The sequence below is a fragment of the Sinohyriopsis cumingii genome, unplaced genomic scaffold (assembly GCF_028554795.1).
Source record: "Sinohyriopsis cumingii isolate HCF-2022 unplaced genomic scaffold, ASM2855479v2 utg000036l, whole genome shotgun sequence".
NCBI classification, from domain to species: Eukaryota; Metazoa; Mollusca; class Bivalvia; order Unionida; family Unionidae; genus Sinohyriopsis; species Sinohyriopsis cumingii.
Genome location: NW_028315863.1, coordinates 273670 through 280216, shown reverse-complemented (window position 1 = coordinate 280216; position 6547 = coordinate 273670).

The following is a 6547-nucleotide window of genomic DNA, read 5'->3' as shown; positions in this document are numbered from 1 at the left end:
GACGCTGTTGCAAATCACCGCTACGATAAGCCATATCATGTATCCGACATGCTTCGTCGATAGCGTTTATTGGATACTCACCGGGTTTGGGCTGATTTTGATCATCGAGTCTGATATCTAATCGTGTTCCGGGGCCACAGTAGTTATATCCTGGGAGGTGCTTTTCTCCTGGATACTTTGCCCACGGTGTTCCGGGGAGTTTTGATAACTTGGCTGCAATATCACCTCCTCGCTTTTTTTTAAAGCATCCCCGGGTCTAATAGAAATAAATCTAAATTTCTTTGTACCGCATTGTACACACTTACCAGTAAGCGCCGATCTGTTATTTCTTGTTGTAACGGTTGTCATATCATTTGTGCCAGTACGCACTCTACACTTCACACAATATAGATCCATAATTTATGTATAGAGATATGAATATAATTGATTTTTCGGCGACTAAAACGAGAGAACCAGTTAAGCATGTTGCAGCGTTACCAAACTCGATCCGGATGATTATCATCGGACCATCTGGATCCGGCAAGACGCAATTGTTACTCAATTTAATAATGAGATGGATGAAGTGGGATAAGTTGTATTTAATCGCCCCTAGCGTAGATGATCAACGATGCTACGAGGTGTTGAAAGATTTTAACGAGAATGCATCAGCAATCGCTGAAAAAAATGTTATTGAGTTTATTACAGATATCAATGATGCACCAGGTATTGATGATATTGATGGCGACGTTAACAATCTAGTCGTGTACGATGATGTTATGTTAGACAATCAAAAAAACCCAGCTAGGATATTTTCCAGAGGCAGGCACAAAAACACCGACGTGATATATGTCACTCAACGATACACTCAGATTCCAAAAGTAATCAGAGACAACTGTAATATTCTTGCTGTATTCAACGGCGTTGATACACACACGCTACGAAATATTTGGCAGACATGGTGCGGCGGTGACATGGACTTTAATGGTTTTCGAAACTTTTTTAGTCATGCTCAGTCGACCCCACATGGATTTGTAACGATAAATTTACATGATCCTCGGACACGATATCGTATCGGACTTGACCAAATATTCGGTTAGTTGTAAATAATTTTCATTGTAAATAACTTCTTAGCAGCAGAGGGGGAAATGACATCGACGCGGTCGTCGATGTGCTTACCGGACGCTGACGACGCTGGGGATCGACGCGCAGAAGGTGTTAATTAAACCAAATGACGATTGGACGATCCCCCAACGTCGTCGTCGTTTTTTTTTTTACCAGCGCTGACTACACCGGATCCGTTGAGTGCAGAAAGTATTAATTAAGCCAAATAACGATTGGACAAAACGTCGGATTCGCCCCCCCTGCTGCTACCACAGTCTACTACAGTGAGATATATTAATTCGTAAGCTCTTTATTGGTTTGTAGGTATACTTCAGATAGAATCTGCACTCCGAATGGAAGTGGCATCGATGGAAGAAAGGACCCGTTTTGCTCGTGAATCATTATGTTCATATGAAGAGGCTGCCAATCTCCTTCTCGAGTGAGTACAATTGTTAAGTAGAGTAGTGTACAATTGGTAGATTTTGAACGACCCAGCACCAGTTCAAACCAGATTAAACCCGTCATCGTTTGTTTCCAATGCGAGTGAGTTAAATATCATAGATTTACTCTCGCATGTAATGGTAAAGGTCAATGGTGTTCCAAATGAACACAACCCCAACCACTCCACCCGTACCCGCATGGAAATAGACGCCAGAGTATTTGAGACTGAGAATGAAATTCAATAGCCCATCACTATAACCATGTCCATGTTGGGAATCATACCAGACAACCTTAAGTAAAAGAAAAGAAATAAAAGTATGGTGGGTTGCATCGGAGGTGATCTCCATGCTTTAGATTCCTTATATTGAGAATAAAGTTGGTTTTACGAAAACTTGAAGAAGCCTGTCTATTTTCGTGATTACTTACATAATTACTACTTTCTGGCATGTAACGAATGTCGCGATTACGATTATAATGATGATGATATATTATTATTATTATTATTATTATTATTATTATTATTATTATTATTATTATTATCATTATTATTATTATTATTATTATTGTGGATATATAGTATGTTAGATAATCAGTTTCCATACAATATCACAATAATTTGTTATGTATCCTTTGAACTGTACATATTTTGTAAGTAAACATAAGGCTGTGAAGAAACGAACCAGGGTCCACTTACTGTTTTAATCGCGAAAATTGTCGATTAGTGTGGTTTTATTTTGCTATAGTACCTGAAGTGTGCCAAGACATTTCAATATCTGCTCGGGGAGATTGGGTATTTGGTAAAAGCGATGTCTGTATCTTAGCCCTTAATTGGTATAGAGTAAAGATGTTTGCCGCGACAATACGGTTTTATATCTTAATTTACAGTGAGAGAGAAGCTGATGAAAAAGTCATCTTGAGAAAATACGAAACGTCCTTCCAGGAGATGCTGAACCCATACAAAAGTTTCTGTAATAGAGTTGAAAAAGGACAGAAGGTACATTAAATTTAGTCCGGAGTAATTAAATACTACTATATTCATTGAGTACAGACTGGAGCTCAACCGAAAACGTTAGTACAATATTAATACATATATTTATTCAATTCAATAAGAAGTTATGAAACAGTAAGTCTCGTCTTGATGAGTTCGCGTCGATCAATATGATAGTTTTGATGGTTCATAAAACTTAATACATCCATACAAAGGTCTGAATTGTTTTATTTCCTGATTAGAGTATTAAACAAATACAACATGACTGTATGTACCTAATTAACAACCTAGAAGTGTTATAAATAGGTTTATCACATAGTTGATATCATTTACAAATAGCGCTTGTCCTTTATTATATTTGATATGTCAAGACCTAGCGTATCTTTGAATTGGTCCCAAAAAAGCTCATTAAATCATTCCTCTGTCTTCATATTATAAAATGTCCACCACCATGTTGATTTTCCTTGCCCAGCCACTTTTATTTTAATGTTATGTTAACAATATGGCGTCCGTTTTACCAATTGGTAGTCAAACGGTTATTGGAAAGAAAGGGTAACTAACATAGAAACGCACAGTGGTGGCTACATCTGTCGAAATATGACCTTTTTACCCCACATAGAAATTTTCAAATGCCAACCTAGGAAATGTTTAACCTTGCTGGATGTTCATAAAGTCAAAACGACATGTGTCGAGGCCCAAAACGTTAAATCACACTGTCCAAAACAAACATAAAACATTTAGGCAGATAAACACAAAACAGCCTATAATTATATGGACAGCCCCCGTTATATTGTAGGTGACACGCGGAATAATATTCAAATTATGAAACATTGTGTATCATTTACATCTGCTCGCCATAAATTCATAAGATTATCTTTGATTATATGATTCCTGTGACAGATGGTTTTTCATTTGATGGCAAAACGTCACCTGATAAATTTTATGTCGCATGATCATTTTTCATGTCGTATTGTTTGTAAGTGAACTCATCACGTTAAATTGTTAACATCATGCAGTTTTGGTTAGTTTCCAAATGCCTTGCGGCTAATTTAATGTTGCAATTCATTCTTTGTCAATATTTGGAATTATTATCTGTATGTGTAGATTTTTAAAAAAATAGCCAGCTGTTGATGCTATCGTAATAAATTTGAAGTATTCGCATTTGGTTATAGTGTACCGTTTTAAGGAATTTTTATATTTTTGTGATGACTTGTCTGATTATTGGAATTTGATGCAATATAAATATTCCTTTGCCCGAAATAATTGGCCAATTACTAGGAACAAACGTCACAGAGTAAAGTGTTAGTGAGTTTCCATGATGCCATTGTTCAGTAGTAGTGAATTCAAGTCCATACCGAATAAGTGTCCATGGATTAATAAAGTACCTACTAAAATCTAGTCGCGTACATTGGTGGTGTGACTGCAGTGGCAGTATTTATGGTGGGAAACCGGTAAATTACACAATATAATCAATAAGAAGGGACTCGGCAGATGCCGTTTATGTGGCCATGTTGGCAAAGGCCAAACAGTTATACCTACGACAGTGCCTGGAAACTACAGTTTGACTGGCCTAAGGTAGCGTCGTTTAAACTAGTTCCCTGTGTTCAGGGACAGTTGCATAATTTCTGCGACGTGAACTGCTGGCGGTACGGAAACATAACGAAGAGAAACCATATATTTGTCAGGTTGTGAGATCTGTGGTCTTGCAATGATTAGAGTAAAATGTATGTATAGAAGGGACACGTCGGACTTTCTACTTTACAACTGAAGTTGTGTGGAAGCCTTTGGATATTTGGGGTAAACTTATGACTTCTAGCGGGAATCGCACCAGGGTTTGAAACCGATCGGTCAAGTAAGGACCCCTGTTAATGTTTTATTTCCCTCATTTCTAGGTCTACAAACGATCAATGGTCAGATTAGAAAAGTTGGTTTTGGAAGAGAACGCGTCTTGGTTTAGCAAGAGGAAAGTAAAGAAAGCCAGGAAGGTGGCGAAGAGGAACTCTGATGGATACATTAAACTTTTAAAGGAGGAGACAAATCAAGCGGTTAACATTGCCTCAGTAAGCCGATATTTATTACTAACAAATGGCTGTGTAATATTCTTCAGATATAACACTTTTCCATTCACCTCGGATCATTTCTGTCTTTGGAAATACCAATGAACATGAGAATTCTTTGTTCCATACTTGTAATTATCAGAGTATATGATAAGATGTATTTAATGTCGGAATGATTTAAAACAACAATCTATTTACCGACATTACGTAAAACAAATCAGGCATTACAACAAGCGTGATTAGCAAGACATCAAAACGCATCATAACATGAATACAAATTGGACAAAATACACACGGCATGAATTGAAACATAAGCAGGCAAAGCATTTAAAATTCAGTGACTAAAGGTGAATTTAGCAGCTGTATAATTTTTTTTTTTTTTTATAAAAAAGAAACACAATTTGCGATTAAATATATAAAATAATTAGTCCCTATTTAACGTGATGCAGCTTACGCCACACTTGAAAGGAAAAGGGGTAACAGTAAGGCACTTAAGTAGCAAATACGACAAGGAGAGATAAAGGAATAACGCTAACACAAACATTAACTGTCATCATAGCATAAGATGGAATATTATTTAAGGCTATTACATTGGCAGCCTTTACCATTACAGGATCGAATTAAATCTCTACATAAATCCAATTTCGCTTTTTGTCTGAAGTTATTTGGTATCCCATTACAACGAGCGACAGCTGCTTATACCAATACTATATCTTCCAGCTCTCTTTGGAATATGAAGGAGTCGCCACTGAGATTGCTGACAAAAAGGTCAAATCGTTCGTGGACTGTTGGTCTACCTGTATGTTACAACATGCAGAAAATTCCACTGATGATAGAAGGTAAAGCATATATACGCGTGTACGTACATCAATCCCGACTTTACAACGTTGTATAAATTGATATATTCTTCTGTCTACACGTCTGTTAATCCAACTATTCATTTATCTGTGAATTATCTGCATTAGGTCACGAAACGTATTATTTCTTCACCTCTACCTCCAATTATACTCTCTCTCTCTCTCTCTCTCTGAAATGCACATACCCGAATGTCATATAAAAGATTGATAGGAAAGAGGTGAAACGGTAGAACAGAACAAATTCATATATTTTAGTATAGGGAGGACCACATATATGAAGTAGGATTGTTCGGTCAAATCCAGAAACATAACACTTTTAATTTTCAAAATATATGTCCAGTTTCAGCTAGACCAAGACAGAACAATCAGTAAAGAGAAGTCCTGGACAAATATCCTGCTCTTTATAACAGGCATATATTTCTGGATTTGGAAGCCTTAAAACTAATTGTATGCCATGAATATAGAGTGATAATTCATGTCCTATAAGACGAGACTTCAACATACACATATACTCATACACATGTCAATATGATGTTGATTATTTTCATGTCTTTTTCAGGAACGTGAATAATACAGGACAATACCTGCTCAGCAAAGTTGATTGTGAAAAGCTGGTCAAGCTTCTATCAGAATTCAACAAGGAAAGCCTCCATATACCAACATACCAGGTAAATGCCACTTAGGAAACACTCATCTTCTCTACGACCGCTCAACCTTCTTGGTGTCAGAGGAACGTTTGCTAGTGATGCTGAGAACAAAGTCAATGAGATCAATGTCTCATTCATGTGTACTCTTCTTATACAAAAGGTTCATAAGAACACGTGACATTCGTATGCGTTTTAGAAACACGTGTTCTAAATTTAATCGTGAATTGTTTTGCGATTGTCATATTTATTGCGTGTATCGTGTTCAAATGTTCAAGCCATGTCTTTCTGAAATATATGGTACCGTAGGATGGACTCTTTCGCTGAAATGACTGTTGAGTCGACAGGAAATCGCGGAAAATGGATTGATGATTATTTACTATTGCACATACTGGGGATCGACCCCAGGACGGATAGCTGAGAAACGAGCGCATTACAGTTGCACTATCTTAGCACTATCTGTTATACATGAACATGGAT